This window comes from Tamandua tetradactyla, chromosome 4, assembly GCF_023851605.1.
Source record: "Tamandua tetradactyla isolate mTamTet1 chromosome 4, mTamTet1.pri, whole genome shotgun sequence".
NCBI classification, from domain to species: domain Eukaryota; kingdom Metazoa; phylum Chordata; class Mammalia; order Pilosa; family Myrmecophagidae; genus Tamandua; species Tamandua tetradactyla.
This window is the reverse complement of record NC_135330.1, coordinates 160,140,850-160,167,656: the sequence shown is the minus strand read 5'-3', so window position 1 is coordinate 160,167,656 and position 26,807 is coordinate 160,140,850. Positions and strand designations below refer to the sequence as shown.

At 35.7% G+C, this 26,807-nt stretch overlaps 1 protein-coding gene across 6 annotated transcripts in view; it reads right to left on the bottom strand.

The window, feature by feature from the left end:
• Positions 1–26,807, bottom strand: part of GPC5 (glypican 5) — an 860,649-nt gene that overhangs the window by 617,000 nt on the left and 216,842 nt on the right. The window lies entirely within an intron of this gene.

The following is a 26,807-nucleotide window of genomic DNA, read 5'->3' as shown; positions in this document are numbered from 1 at the left end:
AACTATAATTTACTATATCTTAACAAGTGCTCAAATTCAGCCATTTGATTTTTAAGATCCATTACCACAGCAAGATCTTTTCCTCCAACGGATATAACTTATTCCCTCTCTTCCAATCTTAATAGAATTATGAAATTGCTCAACAGGAGATCTGATAGTTTATAACTGTGAGTGTATTTATAACTGTAGAATATATAGTATAAATCTGATGAGTTAATTTATTGTACTTAATTATAGTCCAGGAAATGCTTAGCATATCACCTAGAACACATCAGTAGTAAGAGTTTCCCATGAGAAGTCTCACAAGGGGAAACATTTGAAACTTGAGGTTTCTTTCTACACATCAAGGGGTCAATATCCTCTGATTACAATTCTAACGCCATTTACCATTGTTATGGATTTTAGATAATTAAAAAGAAATGTTTCTGATACTTCCTTAGTGCTTTTTTAATTTAAAGGTCTGAACAAAGGATACATTGATTAATAACTTACAACTTAATCCATCTCAAATTGCCAGAATGGCCTAGGTTTTCTGACCACTAATTTCTCATGCGGTGACATTTAGGTATTTCCTGTTATTTCTGTAGGTCTGCATTTCTGAACAAAGACCCTGAAAATTGTACATCAGGCAAATGTAACAGGCTTCCTTACAGACCATATGTTTTGTCCTATACTTAGGCCTCCAAGATCTTAGGCAATCAGGCTGTCATATTCATCCCCGTGTCCCCAGCATCTAGAATAGTTCCTGACAAGGAGTAAGACACCAAAAACAGCTGTTAATAAATGATGACAGTAATCGCTTTATCACATGGGCAATATTTTCCATCATGCTGCCAAACTCGTTCATTTCCTTTTCTGAAGATATGTTTCACAGCTTTAATGAGGTATCTTTCACATAGTGTGGTAGGTTGAATTAGGAATGCCAGGTGAGGCAAGCAAAACAAAACCACAACAATAATCCTGGTCTTGATCTTAATACCTGTTGTGTGTACCCAGTGAACATAGCATCTTGTGAAGATGGTATTTTCAATTAAGGGGAGGCCAAGTGAATCACGAGGGGTCTTAATCCTGTTTCGGGAGGCTATTTCAAGACAAAGTCACAGGGAGAAGCAGGAAATCTGCAGGAACCCGGAAGAGAAAGAGGAGGATAGACCCATGTATGGGAAAGCAAAGGAACCCAAGGATTGGCAGATTGCCAGACAGCCAGGATACTACCAACCTGGGGCAGAAGTAAGCCTACTAGCCTCTGAAACCATAAGCCAATACATTCCCGTTCCTAGTGAACTTGTTGCGTGTGATTTGTCACAACAGCTGAAAAACAAATATACATCATAGAATTCATTTAAATTGTAAAAATTCATTCCTTTTTGATATAGCCATGGAATTCTGCGGCCCACACGAGGGTCAAAGTTAGATCATTTTCCTCAGTACAGAAAGAAACTACCAATTGGCAGTCACTCCCACTTGCCTCCAAGTCCCATAGTTCTATGCAAACATGAATGCACTTTTGATTGCTAAAATTCTACCTCTTAAGGACAACTGATTTGAATAGAATAGTACAATATTAATTTGGAGTGTTTGCAGGAAGGAGATTGATAGAATGACAGGGCCTGGGTCAGGTGATGTAAGCCAGGTACAAGGCAGAAGAATGCTTGTGAGTCACCAAAAGTTATTTTCATTGGTGGACCTAAAACCACTTTCAAGAAGACAGTCTTGAGGGACAAGCTGTTCATCTTCAAATTAAGCTTTTTAGATGTTTCACTGTCTTCCCTTCCAAGAGCAAGCATTGCCGGGAGCATACAATTAGCTACTCTGCCTTGGTCTCAGGATTGGCAAACACAGGGAGAGTACTATCTGGATTTCAGTTATCATGCCCGTTTTTTTTTTTTTTTTTTGCATGTGTTTTTTTACCAACAATACTATCTTTATTTTTGCTATTACTATTAATTAATGCCTCACCTTCAAATATTACAGGTTGTCTTGTTTCTGATTTCAAAGCAAATGATTACAATAACTCCCTCTAATGTTCTTTCTTCATTCAAAACTTCCACAATTACTCATTGTTCTAACTGTGGCATTGTCTTTATTTTCTAACTTCATCATGTGTTTTCCACTTTTATTACACATATATCGTGGTATCTGCAACCTGCTATTAGCTACTCCTTGTGGATTTCATTGTTTATTTTATAAAGTATACCTCTTTTATTTATTTTTGTTTTGTTTTAGTTTTTGTTTCTTCTTTTTGTAATTCCCCTCTGTTTATTCTCTGGGAACACCCTCTCCAACTCTAAGTTGGTAATGTTTGTGTCAGCTGATCCCACATATGGTTGCAGGGTGGGAACATCATCCAAGTGAAGTCAGAGCATCACTGGATCTTCAAGAACAGGTATAGGTAGAAAGCCAGAATAATGAGCAAGAGCACAGAGGATTTTGAATAATGGAAAATAAGCACTCTCTTTTTTTTTTTGAGAGATAGGAGTACAGCATGCTAAAATGCCCTCAAAGAGCATTCTGAGAGTCAACCATTTTTCTTAATTTTCCTTGGTTTCCTGCAAACCTTTGGTTAATTTCTGGAGTTCTAGAAAAATTGATCTGACAAATTTGGCAGGAACTTTGTTGCTTTTATTGTTGGGTGAGCTTTCAGAGGTCCTTACTCTACCATTTTGCTTATGCCCTATACAAAATTATTTATCATAGCATTGTTTGTAATAATACCTAAAGAAAGAAATATTTAAATATAGAATTATAAAATAAATGATAGCTGACTCATAAAAGAACATATCAGTAAGCCATAATTTTTTAAAAAATTTATCCTGATTCAAGGTTCAAAAACATAACTTTTAAAAAATGTTTTCATGATTCAAGATTCAAGAAAACTTTAGCAACTAACATTTATTGTATACTTTCACATGCCAAACATGATGATAAATGCTTTACATATACCCTCCCATTTTATTTTTACAACAATGCCATTTGGAAGATATTAAGATATCCATTTCACAGGTGCTGAGACTGAAGCTTCAAGTTTAGGTAGCTTATCCAAGGCCACCAAGGGATCTAATGTCAGAACTAATATACAAACTGAGGCATGTATGACTCTTAACAACCTCTCTCTTAATGACCTTAAACTTCAGTCCTCTTGACAGGATTTCCCCATTGCCTTCTGCTATGCAGCCTCAGAGGCTCCTGCATTTCCCTCATATGGTACATATATCCATTTATCATAGTTATTTAACTGTTTCACTTTCCATTAAAATATGGGCTTCCTGAGGAGATGGGCTGGGTCTATCTCTTGATTATTACTGTGTCTCACAGTATTCATGAGATACTCAACATGAATATAATCATTATTTTTGACCTAACAACGTCAAATCCATAAGTAAATGAATGAATGGTTATATAACATTTTTATTAGTCTTATGGTTGGTGGCATAAATAGAATTTATTCAATGATCAAATGCTCTCCTGGCAGACAAGAGGAAAAGGCAACTGAATTTTCTGTATGACATTATCTGCATGAAACACTCCTCAGGATTTGTAATACAATGTAAGATAGCAGAGCTACTCTAGCTATGGATGCCATAACAGACACTATTTTGGGGAAAGATATATCTTACAAAAAGTGAGGTTTAGAGTTCCGGGTCAAGATGGCGGCTTAACAACATGTGTGTTTTAGTTCGTCCTCCAAAACAACTGCTAAATAACCAGAAACAGTACAGAACAGCTCCTGGGGCCACGTCAGTGACCAGACACACAGCGTACCCCAGTATGGACCAGCTGGACCAGCTGCGAGCACTCCCCAAAACCATGAGTTCCCAAACCTGCGGCGGCCAGCGCCCCTCCCCCACAGGCAGCTTCCCAGAGGGGAAAGGAAAGGACTTTACCAGCAGCAGTGATTGGGCACAATCAAACGCCAATTGTGGAACTAATTAACAAATTCTGACTACTAAAAATAGGCCCCCCGCTTAGGTGAACCTGCTGAAAACAGAGGTTGCTTATTTTTGCCCCAGTGCCAAGGGGGCAGAGCTGACAGAAAAAGGGGGGAAAAAAAAGAAGGAAACAGGTTTTTGTGGCTGTGTATCTACAAAGGTTTGACTGCCTCTGGATACAGCGGCAGGACTTTTCAGGCTGCAACTGCCCCAGGCATAGGCAGAAGTGAAACTGCCCCAGGGGAGGGGTGAAGGCCCACCCAGGTGGAATCCCTCCATCAAGGAATTCAGACACCAGTGCTTGGTCATTTGAAGCCATTAAAACCAGCCTACAACCTCTCCTCTGTCTCCAACAAACCCCCAGCCAAAGTTAAAGGTACCGCATCATCTTATGCTGGTGGGACCTGCAGTCAGACAAGCGCCACATACTGGGCAGGATAAGAAAAACAGAGTCCAGAGACTTCACAGGAAAGTCTTTCAACCTGCTGGGTCTCATGCTCAGGGAAAACCAACGCAGGTGACTCTTTCCTCCTTATAGGAGGCCAGTTTGGTCTGGGAAAATCTGGCTGGGGTCTATAATATCTAAGCAGACCCTCCAAAGTGTGTGGGGGGGAAAGGTACCACACAAGCAGGGCAAGAAACAAGAAAACAAGAACTGAAAAATTCTCCTCTGTTAAACAAAACCTAAGCTAAAGGTTCAGATAAAGCTGAACAGAATGTCAAAGAACAGACAGACAACAAATTCATCCAGCAAGAAAACCCTAGATAAAAGAAGTGAAAGCAATCTCCAGAATAAACTAATTAAGGTAATTAAATGCCTAGACACCAGCAAAAAATAACAAATCACACTAAGGAAATTGAAGATATGGTCCAGTTAAAGGAACAAACCAACAATTCAAATGACATACAGGAGCTGAAACAACTAATTCAGAATATACGAACAGACATGGAAAACCTCATCAAAAACCAAATCAATGAATTGAGGAAGGTTATAAAAAAGGCAAGGAAGGAACAAAAATAAGAAACTGTAAGTCTGAAAAAACAAATCACAGAACTTATGGGAATGAAAGACACAGTAGAAGAGATGAAAAAAACAATGGAAACCTACAATGGTAGATTTCGAGAGGCAGAACATAGGATTAATGAACCGGAGGACAGAACATCTGAAATCCAACAAGAAACAGAAACTATAGGAAAAAAATGGAAAAATATGAGCAGGGACTCAGGGAATTGAAAGACAATATGAAGCGCATCAATATACGTGTTGTGGGTGTCCCAGAAGGAGAAGAGAATGGAAAAGGAGGAGAAAAACTAATGGAGGAAATTATCACTGAAAATTTCCCAACTCTTATGAAAGACTTAAAATGACAGATCCAAGAAGTGCAGCGTACCCCAAAGAGAACAGATCCAAATAGACATACTCCAAGACATTTAATAATCAGAATGTCCAAGGTCAAAGAGAAAGAGAGGATCTTGAAAGCAGCAAGAGAAAAGCAATCCATCACATACAAGGGAAGCCCAATAAGACTATGCGCAGATCTCTCAGCAGAAACCATGGAGGCGAGAAGATAGTGGGATAATATATTTAAATTATTAAAAGAGAAAAACTGCCAACCAAGAATTCTATATCCAGCAAAATTGTCCTTCAAAAATGAGGGAGAAATGAAAACATTTTCAGACAAAAAATCACTGAGAGAATTTGTGACCAAGAGACCAGCTCTGCAAGAAATACTAAAGGGAACACTAGAGACAGATACGAAGACAGAAGAGAGAGGTGTGGAGAAGAGTGTAGAAAGGAAGACTATGAGTAAAGGTAAAAGGAAGGAAAATTAGATATGACATATAAAATCCAGAAGGTAAAATAGTAGAAGAAATACTACCCATACAGTAATAACACTGAATGTTAATGGATTAAACTCTCCAATCAAAAGACATAGTCTGGCAGAATGGTTTAAAAAACAGGACCCATGTATATGCTGTCTCTACTCAAAGGTCACAAGGCCAAGGACACAAATGGACATTTACATGTTTATAGCAGCATTATTAACAATTATCAAGTGATGGAAACAGCCAAAATGTCCATCAACAGACAGTTGATTACACAAACTGTGACATTTACATAAGATGGAATATTATGCAGCTGTAAACAGAATAAAGTTATGAAGTATGTAACAACATGAATGGACCTTAAGGACATTATGCTGAGTGTGATTAGCCAGAAACAAAAGGACAAATACTGTATGGTCTCACTGACATGAACTGACGTTAGTGAATAAACTTAGAATATTTCCTTGGTAACAGAGACCATCAGGAGATAGAAATAGGGTGAGATATTGGGTGATTGGAGCTGAAGGGATACAGATTGTGCAACAGGACTGAATATAAAATCTCAGATATGGACAGCACAATACTACCTAACAGTAATGTAATTATGTTAAAACACTGAATGAACCTGCATGTGAGAATGATAGAGGGAGGAGGACTGGGGACATAAATGAAATCAGAAAGAAAGATAGATGGTAAAGATCGAGATGGTATAATCTAGGAATGCCTAGAGTGTATAATAATAGTGAAATGTACAATGTACAAATTTTAAAAATGTCTTTGCATGAGGAAGAACAAAGGAATGTCATTATTGCAGGGTGCTGAAAATAGATGATAATTAATACTTTAAAATGTCACCTTATGTGTGAGACTAAAGCAAAAAATGTTTATTTGTTACAAAATTTATATTTTGACTAGAGCATTTCCTAATATAACTCATGTAGATAGTTTGAGTGAATGTCATAAGTACTTGGAATCTCAGGTAGCATATAAGATTTTGTCGGTTTGTCCAGAGTGATGCCCCGATGAATCCCAGAGTGATGTGATCAGTGACTGGAAAAGTATTTGCAAGCCCCCTTCGGTGAATGGTGAGAGTGGGGAGAAATTCAACTTCCCCAAGTTGAATTCTTGATATTCTCACAAGCAGTGTGGACAACCAAAGCTATAGGCTGAGCCCCCAGGCTTGGGGTTTGTTCACATGAAACTTAACCCCACAAAGGATAGGTCAAGTCTACTTAAAATTTAGGCCTAGGAGTCACCCCCAAGAGAGCCTCTTTTGTTGCTCAGATGTGGCCTCTCTCTCCAGCCAACACAACGAGCAGTCTCACCACCCTTCTCCTCTCTGGGTGGGACATGACTCCCAGGGGTGTGGACCTTCCTGGCAACGTGGAACAGAGATCCTGGAATGAGCTGAGACTCAGCATCAAGGGACTGAGAAAAAACCCTAGAATGAGCTGAGAATTGACATCAAGGGATTGAGAGAACCTTCTCGACCAAAGGGGGAAGAGTGAAATGAGACTAAGTGTCAATGGCTGAGAGATTCCAAACAGAGTTGAGAGGTTATCCTGGACGTTATTCTTATGCATTAAGTAGATATCACCTTGTTGTTCAAGATGTAGTGGAGAGGCTGGAGAGAACTGCCTGAAAATGTAGAGCTGTGTTCCAGTAGCCATGTTTCTTGATGATGATTGAACAATGATATAGCTTTCACAGTGAGACTCTGTGAATGTGAAAACCTTGTGTCTGATGCTCCTTTTAGCTACTATATCAGCAGAAGAGTAGAACATATGGAATAAAAATAAATAATAGGGGGAACAAATGTTAAAATAAATTTAGTTTGAAATGCTAGTGGTAAATGAAAGCAAGGGGTAAGGGGTATGGTATGTATAATCTTTTCTTTCTCTGTTATCGTTTTATTTCTTTTTCTGTTGTCTTTTTATTTCTTTTTCTAAATTGATGCAAATGTTCTAAGAAATGATGAATATGCAACTATGTGATGATATTAAGAATTACCGATTGTATATGTAGAATGGAATGATCTCTTAATGTTTTGTTTGTTAATTTTTTTAATTAATAAAAAAAGTTAAAAAAAAAAAAGTGAGGTTTAGGATGCAAAATGTAGGGTGAATTAACCATATCCAGGATGTCAGAAATGGCCTCTCTGGTGAAAAGGTGAAGTTTAAACTTCAATCTAAATATAAATTGCCAGGAAACCATGTAATGTACATGGAATATGAGAAAATGTAATAAATTTGATATATTGAGAAGAGAGATACAGACAGGAGGTATGAGAGAAAATTGAAGTCTGAGAACTAAGAAATGACTTACATGATCACACAGGGTCTTTTTAGGCTAGGTTAAGTATTCTGGATTTGCTTATAAACTCAGTGGAAGACTGCTGAATAGGTTTAAACAATCCTTGATATGCATTTTTAAAAGAGCAACATGACTACGCTGTAAAGAATGAAGGGCCCAGAGCGTGGTTTCAAGAGTCTAGAGGACACAGCAATGGCCCAGTCAAAAAATGATGGTGACTTGAACTGGGTTGGAACTGGGGCACAGAGAAAAATAGGGTTTCAGAAGTATGATTCCAGGATTCAGTGATATATTAGATGGGGTAATGAGCTGGAGAAATTAAGGATGATACACTCTACCAGATCCCCAATTGTATAGTAATCTCCAATGAATCACAACATTTTCAAATCCTTTCAATCATTCTCTATTAGATCATGATTTTTTCTCTATGAGGATTAATTCCAACACTAAGAATGAATAATTTTACCATTTAATGTTCAACGAAGTCAACTCTCTCTCTCTCACTATAGATTATAATAATAACCACAGCTAACATTTACTGAGTTCTGTGCTTCCAGGACTGTGTGAAGTATTTTAAACTTTAAAATCATTTAGTACTCATTTAAAAGATGTGAAAACATAAAGAATTTAACTTGTCAAAGGTTACATAGTCAATGAGTAACAAATATAAAATACATTTAAAATGTAAATAAATGTGGAAATAATTTGAAAGCTCATTATTTCTATATATGTGCATGTGTGTGCATATGTACACACATAGGATTTCTATGAAGAAAAGAATGATGGAGAGAATGAGGGACAGGAAAAAAGCATGCCCAATTTTGGATTTTCAACTTCAATAATAGAAAATTTATTTTCTTCCAAATTTAATGTATACTTAAATCATAATATAGAATCATATAGACATCCCAACTTCATACGGGCAATATATAATCTATAATGGTCTGTCAGGGCAAAAATTACTATGTCTTCTCAGTGGGGTAGACTATTCTTTTTCACATACCCAAAATAATTGTATTATCATGCTTCAATGTAAATTCTCAGAAGGGAGCAGCTGAAAAGAAATGCTGCTTATTTCATTGAAAATAATAAAGTTCAGAAAATACTCACCCAAAATCTCTCACCTCCATTCTTATTAACTGCACTATTCTAGATGCCAGCTTTCTAATTCAGAATTGGAAAGATTGTGTTTTAGAGGTCTCTCAATCCTCAATTTCAGAAACACATACATGATTCAAGGACCTAATTACCTCCAAATTAATATCTACATATTGAGCAGTGCTTGGAAAAAGATTTCTGGAGGTTACTCAATTGCATTTACAGACATGTTTTGGTTTTGCTTCCTTGGGGAGGCCTTTTCCTGAATGTGTTATGACACTCCCATACCCCTCTGCAATTCCTTTTGTGTAGGATTCCTCACTGTTGTTTAATATTTGTCTTCCCCCATGATTGTCTGTTTCACAAGGTCTAAGGTTGGGAGCTTTCAGCTCCCAGTTTCAATGGCCTTCTCTTTGAGTTTATGTCTCCAAGCATCTCCAAAGTCTGTCTGATTTCATCTCTCTGCTGTGTGTGTAGGCACCCAGCTCTCTGTGTCAGCCCTATTAAGGACTCCAATAAACTAATTAAGACTCACCTTGAATGGGCACGGTCACAAATCCATCTCATAGTAAGGTCCCACCCACCACTGAGTAGGTTGCCTATGCATGGAAACAACCTAATCAAAAGGGCTGCCCCCACCAGACTGAATCAGAATTAAAAGAACATGGCTTTTCTGGGGTACATGACAGTTCCAAACCAACACACATACCTATGCTTTAAATAAGGTCTGAGTATAAAGACATCTGTCTTCTAACTTTTTACAAGTGTACCCATACCTTCTCTGTTTTTTACCCCAAAAGTGGAAGACGATGTTCCTAAAGAAGTATAGGTTTACAACTTTCAACATTTATACTAGCAAGTACCTTGCCTTTGCGAGTTTTAAAAGAGAAAACTAAGATTTTTTTCCTCTAAAAGCGAGTATTCCCCTATAGTTCTGAAGTAGTGTCTAGGCAGCATTGAATTTTTATAAGAAAAAAATCCTGTAATATTTGTTGAATTGAAAATTACTTTTATAAAGGTATTTCAAGAATTCTGAATTATTGGAAAATCATTTGGATTATTGTAGCCATTCAGTAAGTATCAAGCTGTCTTAGAATAAAACAAGCAATCAGGTTTTAAAATAATTTTTGTATAAACTTCAATACCTAAGAATAAGACTTTTAAAACAATGTGCTACAATTACCTTTAAACTCTAAATCAAATCAACATTATTCAAAGATATTGTGAAGTTTATCTCAGTCAGACCACTCTTTCAGTGGCATGCAGCATTAGAGTCAATAGCTGCAGAAAAGTCAAAGAGAAAGGTCCTACAATAATACCCCCCCAAAAAAGGAAATGATTTAGGGAATTCAATATTGGTAGCAAGAGGAAACAACTGTAATTAGTAGAATCCACTAAACCAGAATCTTTGAGACATCTGTCCATATGATGGTACCAAAGTACTCTTGTTCAGCATTACCATCAAAATAAGATTGTATGCTTATTTATTAAATAATAAATTAACAGAATTAGAAATACATCCAATTTAGGATTATATTCCTTCAGTTTAAAGATTTCAATGTAAAATCAATGAAATCTTTGCTGCAAAAAAAATTTTTAGTGAAACCACAATTTTTTCAATATCAGAGATGGCACACAGACCTATAAAGGGAATGACCTGATAACTATTTGCTGTGTAATTCTACCCATTAGTAAAATTAAGAATTTGATATATGTTCCATTCAGTTGCAGTATGTTTACATGTTATCTGATCATCAAAAAAAATATGTACACAATATTAAGCTTTTTTCTTTTTCTTTTTTTTTTTTAAGAGTAGCTCAGTGATTTGAGGGTTCGTTAGCGCAATACAGAGACCCTAAGGGGAAAAGTGCAAAATGCACTTAGCACCAATGCCAGTACTTATCTCACATGGCTTTAACTAAGGATAAATTAATTTTTTGTTACTCATTTTTCTTTAGAAAATAAATCAAAGCCATTAATGTGAACTTGAAGTCTATACACAATATATACACAACCTAATGCAAAATATGTTTCATAAGTAACACTATACATTAAAATACTGGAAACTGAATATATGTGCTGATTTGTATTTTGACTTAACAGAACAAGAAGAGACATTCAACCAGGGAGGTTTTTACCGACAATAAACTTTTTAAAGTTACCTGTGTCTTCCTCTCCATTTATACTTACCACAGGCTACACCATGTTCTGAAAAAGTTCATTATGAGAAAAATGTCAGCCACAGTTTGAAGACCTTACTTTGGAAGGATCTAATGAGAAAGCAAATTGGATGCTGAGACTTCATCTTTGTTTTCAAATAAGTGGTCTTAAGCCATCTTCTTATAGAAAAAAAGTTTGTCAGTTTATTATAAATATATCTAAATGGTTAAGTTTTGCAGCTTTCAGATAAAGCCCATCACTTCATTTATACAAAGTCTACGAGAAGAGGTCAGTGCGGATCATCTCATCCTAAACTGTGACAACATCCATTCAAGTCCTTCACATCCATTCAAGTCCCCTCGCCTGTAAGAGCATATATGCCTGGATATGCCACTGATGACCTTTAATAGAAGTTATTTCAAAACTTGGGAGATTTCTGCTATAGTCATATGTTCTTCAACATATTATTAGCAAAAATCAGCAATCCAGCTTGTCTTAGATCTTCATGCACTAACCTTTTATACATTTCTTCTCTAGTTATGGAAATCCTCTCTGCATGGGACGCAACTATTACAAACTCAGTGTTAGCAGAGGAAGTGCTCCAGGAAGAAGGAAGAGATTCTTGACCACCAATATCACCCATTAGGAAACGTGTATTAACGACGATCTTTTCTAACACGACTTCCTATTGTAGGGGATGTATGATCAACTTCATTCATAAGAAATTGGTAAAGGATCAGCCCCGCAATGATATAACTGGGCTCCTGGTGACTGAACAATCTCCATATCCCGGTGAGAGGAGAATTCCATTCTCGGTGGCCTGGCCTCTCAGGCTGAAGGGGAGGAGAGAGAAGAGCCAGGGCCTCTGCAGCTGCTGCTCCCGTTTCCTGGGAACAGGAGGGAGGAAGCCCAGGCCTTCCTGCTGCGCCAGGGCCGCTTCTGCCGCAGCGACACTCCCCTGGCTCCCGGACATGGCGGCCGCGGGGTCTGCACGACCCTCGCGGGCCACCGTCCTCCCCCAGTGCCTCTGGGGCGCTGTCGTGGCCTTTGCTGCAAAATTTACTATAAAGGAAAACAACCTAAAAATTCTAATATTCTGACTCCTTGGTGGCACACGTCCCATGGGGACTAGGTATAACCATAATCTAATTTACGTTGGAATAAATGAAATGCAACTTTATTTCACAAATGCCAAACTACACCGGATCAATGATTAAATAGTACTGGGAGATATGAAAAGATGAGTGATGGCTCTTTGCCATGGGTGTGGCTGATAAAGCTAAAGGAGATATTAACAGAGGAGAAAACTTGGGACTTTTAGAGGATTTTCATTTTTAAATGAGAGAAGCATATTTTGCATCAATTACTACCTCAGTTCAAAGTAGTAGAATAATGGTCCTGTACTACAGATCAAACCAGTTCTGAGAAAGGGAAGTCTTCATTTGTAGCATTTGCTGTCCATAGTGTAAATACATCTACCACGGTTGATTTCAAGTCACCAAGATGACATCAACCTCCTCACAAAATTCCTGATCAGCTCCAGCAAGCTGTGTATGAGCCACCTCCAGCAAACCACTGCCCAAGGTTATCTAAAGTGACTGAATTGGATCATTCTGTGTTTAAGAGGACATTAACAACAACTTGTTAGATTATCTTTTACATAAGACCAAATAAAATGGAAAAAACATCCACTGTTGAAATCAGAAAAAAATGTTACAGAAGATCGGGCATAAAGATGCTACCCCACAGTAACTCCTCAAACATTTTCATGTACTAGAAGAGAGAGCAGATACTGTGAAGTTAAGGCTGTCTGAGGAATACAAGGGCTTAGAGTACTGTGATGCATCTTTATCAGTGAGGTTATCTTGGACGAGGAAAAAGAGGGAAGCAACCATAGCGTTTCATAGAAAACAGTTCAATACTGCTGAGCCAGGCACTGAAGCCCCAGCCCAGATTCACCTATGACTAGATATTTGGGGTTATGGTAGAAGACAATAATATTGGAGTAACCAGGACCTTATTCCATAACTGGAATCCCCCAAGGGAAAATTCACAAGACACTTACAGAGAACCCTGGTTCCTATTCTACTGCTACTATTGGGATAAAATAGAATAAATAATATATCTTTTAACATAAGAAAAAAACTCATATCCTCATATTATCCAGTTCTTTTAATGATGACTGATGATAGATTAGATAGGGTAGAAATGATAGGTATGTGTATATATCATTTATATTGAAAATATATGTGTATATATATTTATATATATATAGTCAACAATACTATTATTGTTGTTGCTATTAATTACTACCACTTACTGCATGATTACTTTTGACAGACGTAGTGGCAAACACTATTTTAAACAACTACATGAGGTATAGACTTACAGTATCCTGCTTTACAAATAAGAAAACTGAAATAAAGAGGGATGAATTTGATCAAAGCATAAAGTTAGAAATCAAGACAGCTGTAGTGCAAATATGGGTCTGATTCCAATGCTTGTAAAATATTTTACTTCTCCTCTTTATTTTCCCTTCAAGATAAATTTAATAAAATTGAGAAAAATAAAATAAGGTATATATCTTTATAATTTACCTTAATTTTAAAGAAAGGAAGATAGGCATGAAGACAGTAAATAACCATGCAAATATCTAATCTGTCTGAAAGCTAAGCATTGATACACAAAACAAAATGTCTCATTCTATAAACCAAAAAAGCAGTTTTTTGTTATTTATACGAATTACATTGACATTCTATACCTAAAATATAATGCTAATGAGTTCACTTTTATTCATTATTCTTAAAACTCTAGCATCAAGCAAAAAAAAAAAAAAAAAGCAGCTCTGAAAACAAGTGTCATAGTTCCTGACACAGTCTTGTATTCATTTGACAAGATCCTCAATCTGCTTCAGAAAGGCAAAACTCCTTGTCAATCACATAAAGCTAAGATAAAGCATGAGTTAAATCTGGGTTTCTGGGATCTAAATCTTCTAATCTAGCTTTTTTCTAATCAGTATTCAAGACATTACATTCCTTATTCATATTTTTTCTAATGTAGGAAAAAAATGTGTGACATCTCTGTATTTCAACAGACCAGTCCTTATACTGCAGGAACAGCATTTATTCCATAAGGCTATGATTACTTCTTGTCCCAGTACACCCTCCTCTCGGAAAAGTGGCAAGCTTTTTCAACTCAGAGAAATTCAAATTCATCTTTCTGTTCCCAACATAGTTTTTAGAATAGTGCATTCCACGAGAGTTTAATAAATGCAGAAAATGAATGACTATATAGATATAGTTTTAAAAGACACAGCACTATATCTCACATATGTATTAAAATTTTCTTCCCTCTGACTACACCCCATCCCCTCCTATATGTGAATTCAGAAAGTATTTAACACTCTAAATCAAAATTTTAGAAGGGCCACGTTCTTTTGATGTTAACTGAGAAAATTGTTTTCCATCTCCTCCTCCCATCTGTACAATGCCATTTACTCAAATCTCCCTGTCCCCATATCTATCTTCTCAAATAATTATTTATCCTATAGAAGATTCTACGTTTCTGCTGTATTAGCACAATTTCTATGCATTCTAAGTAGTAGAGAACAAATTTTTACAGCCCCCGTGAGCTGATATGAAACTGCTGTGTACCCCAGAAAAGTCATGTTCTTTTAATTCAATCTTGTAGAGGCAAACATATCATTGGGTAGGACCTTTTGATTAGGTTGTTTCCATGGAGATGTGACCCCCAATCATTAAGGTAGATCTTATTCCACTTAATGGAATCCTTTAAGAGGAAAACATTTTGGAGAAAGCTCAGACACAGACACATCTTCTGTTTGGAGATGCAGAAGTAAAATGCCCCAGGAGATGCCAGAAGCTGAAAGAGCCATATGAAACCAGAAGCCAAGAGAGAAGGATAGCAGACATCACCATGTGCCTTCACATATGACAAAGGAACCTGGAGGCCAGCTGTCTTTCTTGTGAGAGGGTATCCTCTTTTCAGAACCTTAATTTGGACATTTTCACAGCCTTGGGATTGTAACTTGTAACTTAATAAATCCCCTTTATAAAAGCTAGTCCATTTCTGATATATTGTACTTTAGCAGCGTTAGCAAACCAAAACACTCCCCCTTACCAGAATAGTTTAGATCTCTTCTGTTTACTTTCCCTTATCTAAATTATAATTGTATGTTAATTTCTAATAAATATTTATGTGAGAAAAACACTAAAGTAATGGCAACAAATGAAGAATGGACCTTAAGTTCTATTTGTATTAAATCAAAGGTAGATCATACACTGAACTAAGACAAAACCAATTTAATTTCTGAGCATACATCATGCAGTCAGCCATTTCTCTCCAGTAAACGTACACATTTTATACTGTATCACTCTAAAAATGCTACAAATACTTTTCAGAAGGAGGTGGCATATAAAAAGTAAATAACAAAGTCCTTTCTCAAGTCCTTAGTTCTGTAACAAACACAGTTTCAAAACACAGGCAGGGCCGGGGCACCGTGGCTCAGTGGCAGAGTTCTTGCCTGCCACGCCAGAGACGCAGATTCATTTCCTGGTGCCTGCCCATGCAAAAAAAAGCAGGCAGACAGAAATCTAGATGGTGTAGACTTTTGGATTTAAGGGATTATGATTATTGAATTAGTATATAGATATGCCTTTTTGCTTTCTATAATATTAGAGTAGACAGAGGGAAATACCTGAAATCTTTGAATTGTAATCCAGCTGCCCTGATCTCTGATAAGGTTGTATGGCCTTTACCTTGTGCCCTTGTGATTATAAAAACCTTGTCACCAACCTTCACTTGTACCCATTTATACAGTTTTCCAACTTTAGAGTCTTGCGATCACTGAAGACAGCCCCCAGTATGTTTATTAATGAAGGGTCCTGGGTCAGGTCAGAACTAACCCACCCCAAGTTCAAAGTTATTTTGGTAACCGAAATTGGATCTAACCAAAATGGGCCTGACATGCACAGTAGCTCAGACTTTAACCTATAAGTCAAATATACCTCATTATAATACTAAAAATCACACCCATCATCATAATAAGGCTGTCACTTTCTTACATATGTTCTGTGACTATGCATATAATCAATCTGTACATCCTCAATAATTAAATCACCTCTAATTACATCATCTTGGGCTGTTGTGCTTATTATTCTAAAATCTGCCCATCTCTACAAACTTATGTTTATATAAAACATCTTTATAAAACTATCAGAATTATTGCAGTTCAAAGAGATAGATTTTGGAGCCGATAGGCCATCTGATCTCCTGCTACATGCCTAGCATTAAACTTTTTCTCTCTTTGAAACCGAGGTGTCTCAGGAATTGGTCCTATGAGTACACAGGCAAAATAATCCACTATCTTTGTTCAATAACAGTGCTAATATTCAATATAACCAATTATTTGATAAACTCCCAAAGTTATAAATGACCTAGAGAATACTGTATATCATCTATTGATTTTAATATTCAGTACAAAATAACATTTAAAATTCATTCAGACAATAAAATACTAACATTCAAACAATATACTTGAGTTTTTATTTGATTGTGCAATTCTCATTGTAAATCCTTCCAGTTACCCTAGAAAGAGTTTTCACTGATAAAATAGTAGTAAGTTTTTGGAAAAAAAAGAAGCTAAAATTCTCCACTCTGTGAACTTTTTTTTCACATACAATTCCTTTGGAAACAGATACAAGCTGTAGATATTACAGGGCAAAGGGAAAGAAGGACTCAAAATGAAAAGGGGGGGTGGGCCGCGGTGGCTCAGCGGGCAAAGTGCTTGCCTGCTATGCCGGAGGACCTCGGTTCGATTCCCGGCCCCAGCCCATGTAACAAAAACGGAGAAACAAAATACAATAAAAACAAGAAAGTGTTTAAAGATGTTTCCCTTTCTTCCTTCCTTCCTTCCTTCTATCCTTCCTTCCTTCTCTCTGTCTTTCCTTTAAAAAAAAAAAAAAAAAAAAAAAAAATGAAAAGGGCATTAATTGTGTACATAAATATTAATGAATGTTTCTGACACTCAAAGTACTATGCTACAAGAACTTTAATATTCCATTTGCATACCCAACTTAAATTTGACAGCAACCTTAAAATTACATCTCTTCATCAGGAATACATAAGCAAATGTTTCAAAAAGATAAATAAGTAATATGGTGGACTTGCATGTAATTTCCATTACTCTGACATTTTTTAAAGAAAGTGGGAACAGGTATTAATCAAATATTCACTTAAATATAAATGTGAGTAATACCATGCTAAGCAAATGCCTTGGGAAAGGATGGATAAACATCTGCTCCACTAAAAACTGAGAATGGCCTCAGCCCTATTAGCCAGAGCAGCAGATAATTCTCGTCTGCAGCAGACAGCAGTACTTGTGTGGAGACTTGAATAACTAACTCCTACCTAGTCTGACCCAGAATAAAGTAAGCTAAAACAAAGCAAAACAACCTAAAGAAAACAAGCCCTTAGTAAGTGTGCAAACAGAATGTAATGAATGCCATTCCTCCTAGAAATCTAGCTTTGTCAGGGTGCAGAAAAAAATTTTTTTCATTAAAAATACCTGCCTTGAATGATCCAATTACTTTCTATTACATAGTTAACAATTGTCATTTGTTGAAATTTAATTTTGACATCACAATGTTAATTGTGACCACAATACATCAATGAAAACACAAAAGCTCACTGAGTTGAATGGAATAAATAAACTAAGCCACAAAATGTCTTTGAAATGAGAAATGCAACTCTTGGGCATCCAAGACAAGGCATTAAACTCAAAGTTTAGAAATGAGGGAATTTGGTAAAATGTTGGTGGCTAGACAAAGGATGCATTTCAAATGGGATCTTAGAAATTATTTAACAGTTCATTTTATAGATTTTCTGATATTCCAACATTGATCCCAATTGTAGCTTTCCCTTGACTTTTTTTATCCATGGTTTAACTTAGGGTTCATTGTGTTGTACAGTTTCATAGATTTTTTAAAGTTTTTATTCTAGTACCATATATAACCTAAAATTTCCCCTTTTAACACAGTCAGGTATGTAATTCAGTGCTGTTACTTATATTCACAATGTTGTGCTACCATCACCACCATCCATTAACAAAACTTTCCATCATCCCAAACAGAAACTATATACTTTGGGCCTTAACTTCCTATTCCCGACTCCCGTCCCACTCCTGGTAACCTCTACTGTAGATTCTGACTCTCGGAGTTTGTTTCTTCTAATTACAACAGTGGGATTTTATAATATTGACTTTTTATATTATGCAATCCTTATTCTACATTTCATTTATTTCACATCAAAAAGATCATACGTCATTAACAAAAGATTTTTTAGGGGAAATCTATTTTTGATTTGTACTGGCATTTTATTTTCTTAAGCAACATTGTTATAGACAAAAAATATGTGACAGCACTTTATGCCGACAAGAAATTACAAGCTTAACTGAGAAGGGAGGAAGAAAAACAATATTTCTATCTATACCTGTGACATCTCTTAGGCATAAATATCTGTTTAAAGCTAGAAGCACTGGCAGAATTCTTTGGCATGTGTTTATATTTTTCTCTCACATTCTAGCATCTCCTCAGCTTCAATTCATAAAGCATCTGAAAATATTGTGAAACTTAAGTGAAAAGCAGAGGAACTATATGAAGATTTACTTGTGTTAAGACTGTATCTTATATTAATGTTCTGAATTGGTTTTAGTTCTTATGGAACACTGCCAGTGTACAATTCTAGAAACAATCAGGAATTGACAATTTGTGAAGAAAAATAAAAGACAAAGAGTAGGAAAGATGCCAAGTGTAAACAAGTCTTTTGGCCTTGTTCCAGGTGACTAGGATAATTTAATTATCATTACAGTGCAGTTAAAGGCTTATTTTAAATCGCCACAAAAATATCAGAGTTGTATTTTATTATAGATGCATTCAACTAGCAGAAATTGATATTAGATTATTAAAACCAATTTAATTTCCCAAATCTCCAATTATTAAAATATGATTTTTTATTATTTATCAATAGTTGCCATGAGTCCCAAATCATCATTTCTATAGAAAATCAATCATTTATTGTATCTGTTAAACTACCCTAGTTTAGTAAGCTTTTACAGTTTTATTTTACTATTGTTTAAAAATAAACTATCCTCAGGGAGGGCCACGGTGGCTCAGTGGCAGTTTTCACCTGCCATGCCTAAGACTTGGGTTCAATTCTCGGTACCAGCCTATGTAAAAAAAAATTAAATAAATAAACTACCCACAGAGATGACTCCCAGGGATAAGTCTGGCCCTGGCACTGTTGGATCAACAAATCCATCCTGACCAAAAGGGGGAAAAGAAGTGTAACTAATAAAGTTTCAGTGGCAGAGAGAGTTCAAATAGAGTCGTGAGGCTACTCTGGAGATTGCTCTTTTAAGCAAGCTTCAGGTAGACCTTGCTACCTATCATAACATGCCAACCCCCAACCAGGACCAATCCAGCCAATCCTAAAGAACATTTAGGGCAATATATAAGATTCCACAAGGTTCCATGCACTAGAGTAACTTTCCAGAAACCTACATCCTCCAGATGGCTCCCTGGACCGGGTAAATTCTGAAACCCAGAGGGCCCAGCCTCTCCAGAACATTACACAGTTCCAGCTCCCCACTCCATATTATTGGCATCCCCTTCCAACATGAAAAAGTTAGAATGGCCATAGCCCCAATACCCCTAAAGAGAGGGATGGAAAGATCAAAGGTGATGGTGGAGTTAAACATAGAAGATAGGATTTAACAAATTAATATGAATGCTGAATCATTAAATTGATATCTCTTTTAGTCTCCAGTATCTCAGAGCAGCGAGAAGTAAAAACCTAAAATTATGGAGCTGTAACCCATGTCAAACTCTGAAATATGTTGTACGACTAATTGTGGTGCTGTGCTTTGAATTTATTGCTTTTTTGTACATATATTATTTTTTCACTAAAAAAATTTAGGAAAAAAAGTCGATTGCAATGATAAAAAATATTTAAGCCTTCTAGCCTCCTATACTCTGGAGCAGCTAGAAGGAAAAATCTAAGAGCATCGTATGGTAGCCCATGATAAACTCTGGGATCTGTTCTGTAATTACTTGTTGAAGAGTGCATCGAAAACTATTGTTTTTTTCTTTGTTTTGTATATATGCTATACTATACAATAAAAAATTTTTTTTTTTAAAATTGATACTGGGGTGCAAGGGTAGTTTAGTGGTAGAAGTCTCACTTGCCATGAAATAGAATGGGTTCGATTCCTGGCCTGTGTACTTCCCCCCCAAAAAAAATAGAAAAAAAATTCAACAAATAGTTCAAAAATAGAAAAAAAATTCAACAAACTCACATGGAAAAAGAACAAAATGTGACTCCCACCATACAGCATACAAAAAAATAAATAAAAAATAAACTACCCATATGTAACATTTTCTTATTAATATGTCTATTAAGTACATAACATATACTTATAGAGTAACCCATTAAATCATATCCCATATGGACCTTTTCATTTTTCATGAATTTTTAAACATATAAAAAATCAATTTAGAACAAATGATCAAATAAGAGGGAAAAGATGTAACTGAAAAATCAGGATTTAACAAATGATTATGACTACTGACTCATTATACAGACATTTCTTTTTAGTTTCAGTGTATCAGAATAGTCAGAAAGAAAGGCCCAAACTCTTGAAGTGTAATCCAGTAGCCTTGATATTTGATAATGATTGTCAAACTATATAGCTTTTATCACATGACCTTGCAGTTATAAAAACCATTTAGTGTATGAGTAGTCCATTTATCTAGTGTCCATTTATCTAGTATATGGGTAGATGAGTAATGAATAAAAACATGCATGAAAAAAATAATAATAGGTTGAGAATATGGGGGGAAATACCCCTATATAAACTATATACATACTGTTTCATCAATTATAACAAATGTAATTACTGTTAAAAAATAATAGAATTACAAAAAAAGTGTTATCATCAATTGTAAAAATTTTCCACACTAATGCAAGTGTTGGTGGTGGTATGGGATGTGGGAATCCTATATTTTATGTGTGATTGTTCTATAAACCCACAAGTTCTCTAACAAAAAATTTTTAAAAGAAAATACAGAAAAAATCAATATATATTTTTCTCTATATCAAGTTCTAAAAGTAAGGATTTCTCTAAACCTAGACCCTATTACATGAAATAGTGTTCTTTACTTTTCCATTATTTCTCATATATCTGGATTGTATGATCAAATTTTTGGCTAGCTCCCACCCATCCCCAGCCAGTTAGCCGGCCTTGTCTTTCTTCACTAGCAATTTGTTTATTTTCCTTTCAGAACCCCAATTTTTCTTAATATTTTTCAAAAAATTCTCTATGATAAATTCTTTACTTCATTGAATTTTTGTAAGTTCTCTTTTCCTTACAACATTTTCTAATTTCAACTTAAAACACTCTAGAATTTTATCCAAAAAACAGTTTGCAATTACAAAGAAATTACCTTGCATGAAAATTGTTCAGGCTTTCATTACACAGGTAATTACAAAACCTCCCCGTCAACAAATCCTCATTATTAATTCCCTGATTTCAATCATTGACAAGTATGAAATTGTCATATCATAAAGATGCAAATAGCTAATTTAAGGTATATATGAATGAATGAATGAAGAAAGGAAGGAAGTGGTCATGATACATCTTTTATTTAGTACCCAGTGGTGCAGGGATAAGAAGGAGATAGAAATATAGGTTGAAATGATTGGACGTAGCTCATCTCATCTATCACAAGATATTGCTACTTAGGATATTTCATGGGTTACCTTCAACAGGTCAATCCTTCCAGAAAAAGGAAAAAAATAAAATATTCCACTTAACTACTTCACTGAAAAGATTAGGAAAGTTAAAATGAACTCCTTTTAAAGGATCCCTTAGTGCACACTAAATCTCCATGATATTAAGAGCCAATAAAATTTTGTGAGAGCATGACACCCTGGCAGAGAACCGAGACTAAAATCAGATGGCACGAGCGCTATTTGCAGATTTGCAATGGCTCACTGTTTGGCCTTAGATGCCACTGCTCCTTTAGGAATCTGAAAATTTTCATCTATTAATGGAGATAAAAAGCTTTGTCTAAAAAAAGAGCTATGTGCTGCTCTGAATATCATTTTTCCAATATTTTACTTTTTGTTTGATATAATGAACTATTTTACAAGTGACATTAAAAGTATTTGTCATATGGTTTTGGGTTTTTCTTTTAAGTGCTCCTTGTTACTTAATTGGAAGTATGCTGAAACAATTCAGCCTTTTAATGATCTATAAATGAATTCTTCAAAACAAAGTATTGTAAAAGATCCTATATTCCATCTGCAGTGTAAAAACCCTATAATGATATGAATGAGCATCCTCTACTGTACCTACTTATTGTAAGATGGCCAGTATTCTTTAAAAGAATAAAAGCTTAACCCAAAGGTAAGCGTTAAGAATACCATAAGTACAAAAAGATTTTTCCACTCACCCCTCCACCATAGAATAGTATTTTTATGAAGAATATAAATGGGTGGGCCACAGTGGCTCAGCAGGCAAGAATGCTTGCCTGCCATGCCAGAGGACCCGGGTTCAATTCCTGGTGCCTGCCCATGTAAAAAAAAAAAAAAAAAGAATATAAATATGTTTGTTTGTCAAGATTTACAATAAGAATATAGATTTGAATAAGACTAAGGGCATTTGAGATGAAGCAAAACTTTATGAATTGGGCAAGTTAATTAATCACTCTTAACCTCGTAATCCTGACTGCAAAATAATAATAATAATAATAAAAACTAATTCATGACATTCAAACCTTAAGGACTGAAAATCACAAAAGGAAGGTAGCTGGCACAAAGCTTAGGCTCAATACGTTAAAATCTTTGAATTCCTGAAGAATGATCCAATTCAGATTGAGAACACAATATATACTTTTAAAAATATTTATTTGGTACAAAATTTATATTTTGACTAGTGCATTTTCTAATATAACCTATGTGGACAACTTAATTGAACACCATAAGTACATGGAACCTTAAGTAGGGCATGAGATTTTGTAGGTTTGTCCAGAGTGATGCCTTGATAAATCCCAGAGCAATTTGAACAGTGAATAGGGAAGTATTTGCAGAGTCCCCTAGGGGTAATGGTGAGAAAAGGGAAAAATTCCCAAGTGGAGAATTCTTGATATTCTCACAGGCAGTGGGGATAGCCAAAGCAATAGGCTGAGCCTTTAATCTCGGGGTTTGTTCATATGAAACTTAATCCTGCAAAGGATAGGCTAAGACTACTTACAATTAGGCCTAAGAGTCACCCTCGAGAGAACCTCTTCTGTTGCTCAGATGTAGCCTCTCTCTCTCGGCAGACACAGCAAGCAAACTCATCACCCTCCTCCTCTCTACGTGGGACATGACTCCCAGGGGTATGGACTTTCCTGGCAACGTGAGACAGAAATCCTAGAATGAGCTGGAACTCAGCATCGAGGGACTGAGAAAATCTTCTCGAACAAAAGGGGGAAGAGCTAAATGAGACAAAATAAAGTATCAGTTGCTGAGAGATTCCAAACAGAGTCGAGAGGTTATCCTGGAGGTTATTCTTACGCATTAAATAGATGTCACCTGTTTAGTTAAGGTGTAATGAAGAACCTGAAGGGAACTGCCTGAAAATGTGGACCTGTGCTCCAGTGGTCATGTTTCTTGAAAATAATTGTATGAAGATATGGGTGTCGCAGTGTGACTGTGTGGTTGTGACAGACTTGTGTCTGATGCTCCTTTTGTCTACCTTATCGATGAACAAGTAAAACATATGGATGAAAAGTAAATAAATGATAGGGGGAACAAATGTTTAAATAAATTTAGTAGATTGAAATGCTGGTGATTGGTGAAGGGGAGGGGTAAGGGGTATGGTATGTATGAATTTTTTTCTGTTTTCTTTTTATTGTTTTTTCTGAATTGATGCAGATGTTCTTAGAAATGATCATGATGATGAACATACTAAAAAATTTTTTCTTGAAACAGGTCATCAATTGTTCCTCCTAATTTCTTTAAAAAAAAGTATGAATGACTTTTCAAGGAAGTAGCTTGTTAAAGGTCAAATTGTAGCATTAAACTGGCATCTAGAGATATCAAGAAGCTAATTTGAATGTAACTCTAATTGATCTAAATTATGAATTTTTTAATGATTCTAATAGAACTTTTTGCAACGATGGAAATGTTATAAACCTGCAGTGACCAATGTAGTAACTAGTAGCCACATGAACACTGGACAGGTGACTTAGTAAAACCTGAGTTTTAATTTTAAATTTTATTTTAATTAATTTTATAGAAAATTTAAATGGTTCCATGTGGCTAGTGACTACTGTATTAGATATTTCAGATCTAGGGTATTTTTGACTTTAGATCTAATTATATTTCCATTTGACCTTAAAGTGAAATACATGCAAAGATGGCCATAGAAGTATTGAAAATAGTGTTAAAGTACTACATATTATTTTTAAAATTGAGAACATCAGTGTTTTCATTTGCTAAAACTGACAAAATGCAATATACCAGAAATTGGTTGGCTATTAAAATGGGGATTCGTTAGCTTACAAATGTAAAGTTCTAAAGCTGCGGAAATGTCCCAATTAGGGCATCAATAGGATATCTTCTCTGAAGACTGGTTACTGGCAAGCTTAGGCTCCTCTGTCAAAAGGTCAGGCACATGGCAACACCTGCTGGCCCTGCCCTCCGGGGTTTCATTACTTCAGCTTCTGGTTTCTCCATATGTAGTTTTTTCTCTAAATTCTCTGGGTGTTTCTCTATGAGTTTCTCTTAATTTCATCTCTTAGCTTCTGTATGTTTTACCCTTTTATAAAGGACACAAGAAAGAGGACTAAGACCCACCTTAAATGACGTAGTTACATCTCAATTTATTTAACCTAGAATGAGTGGAACCATATCTCCAGAGAAGCGACCTAGTCAAAAAGTCCACCCACATTGCATGGGTCACATCTTCATGGAAACAACTTAATCAGAAAGATCCCACAACAGTAAGTCTGCCCCCATAAAACTGGACTAGGAAAAAGAACATGGCTTTTCTGAGGTACACAACGGTCTCAAACCAGCACAGTAATCAACACAGAGAAGTGAGTTTAGGAAAGAAAGATTTTTCAGAGGAAATAATAGCTGAACTTAGAGCTGCAAGGTAAAGATAGAGCTATTCAGAGAGAACTGTGTATATGTGCATAAATGTGAAGGATTTTCTCTAAAATATCAACACTGTGTTCCACTAGATGAAGAGATTCCAGTTAACAATTTTTCCTGGGTGAAAATGTACCATATGATTTTTAATACTTTTGAAATCTTAAAAATAAATTGTACCCACATATCCAACATAATATCCAACATATTATCCAGGACGAATAAACTGAATATATAAAGAACTCTCACAACTAAACAGAAAAAAACAAATAATCCAATTAGAAAATAAACCAAAAAAAAATACAGGTAACAAATATTTCACACACAAAATAATGCAGATAACATAAGCATATGAGAAAATATTTCAACATCAGTAGCCTTTAGAGAAATACAAATTAAAACCACCAGGAGATACCACAATATACCTATTAGAATGGCTCCCATAAAAAAGTGACACCAAATGTGGGCAAGAATGTAGATAAACTAAATCATACATTGCTGGGGAATGTAAAATGATACAGCTACTCTGGAGAAAATATAGCAATCTCTTAGGAAACTAAATATGCGACTATCATAAAACCCAACAATTGCATTATTGAGTCTTTATCCCAGAAAAATGAAAACTTATGTTCACACACATTAATGTTCATAGCAGCTTTATTCATAACAGCCTAAAATTGGGGAACAGCTCAGAAACAGCCATTCAACAGTCGAATGTTTAAACAAACTGTGGAACATTTATACCATGGAAAACTATTCAGCAATAAAAAGAAAAAACAATTGATACATGCAACAACTTAGGTGCATCTCAAAGGTAGTATGCTGCATGAAAAAAAATCAATCCCCAAAATTACATACTACATGATTCCACTCATGTAACATTCTTAAAATGACAAAATTGTAAAAATGGAGAACAGATTAGACATTGCTCGGAATTGGGGTAAGGGAGTTATAAGGAAAGTTAAGTATGGCAATGAAAAGATTAGATACGGGATCCTTGGGGTGATGTAAAAATTCTGTATCTTGACTGTGGTGTTGTATATACAACCTATATACATACAGTATATTTGTCAATATTCTGGTTGTGACATGGTACTATAATTTTGTAAAATGTCACCACTAGGGGAAACTGGGTAAAGGGTACACAGGATTTCTTGGTATTATTTCTTAAAATTGCATGCGAATGTTCAATGATCTCAAAATAAAATGTTTAAAATTAAATAATTTAATATGCGACTTCTGCATTTGACTATGATATAGAAA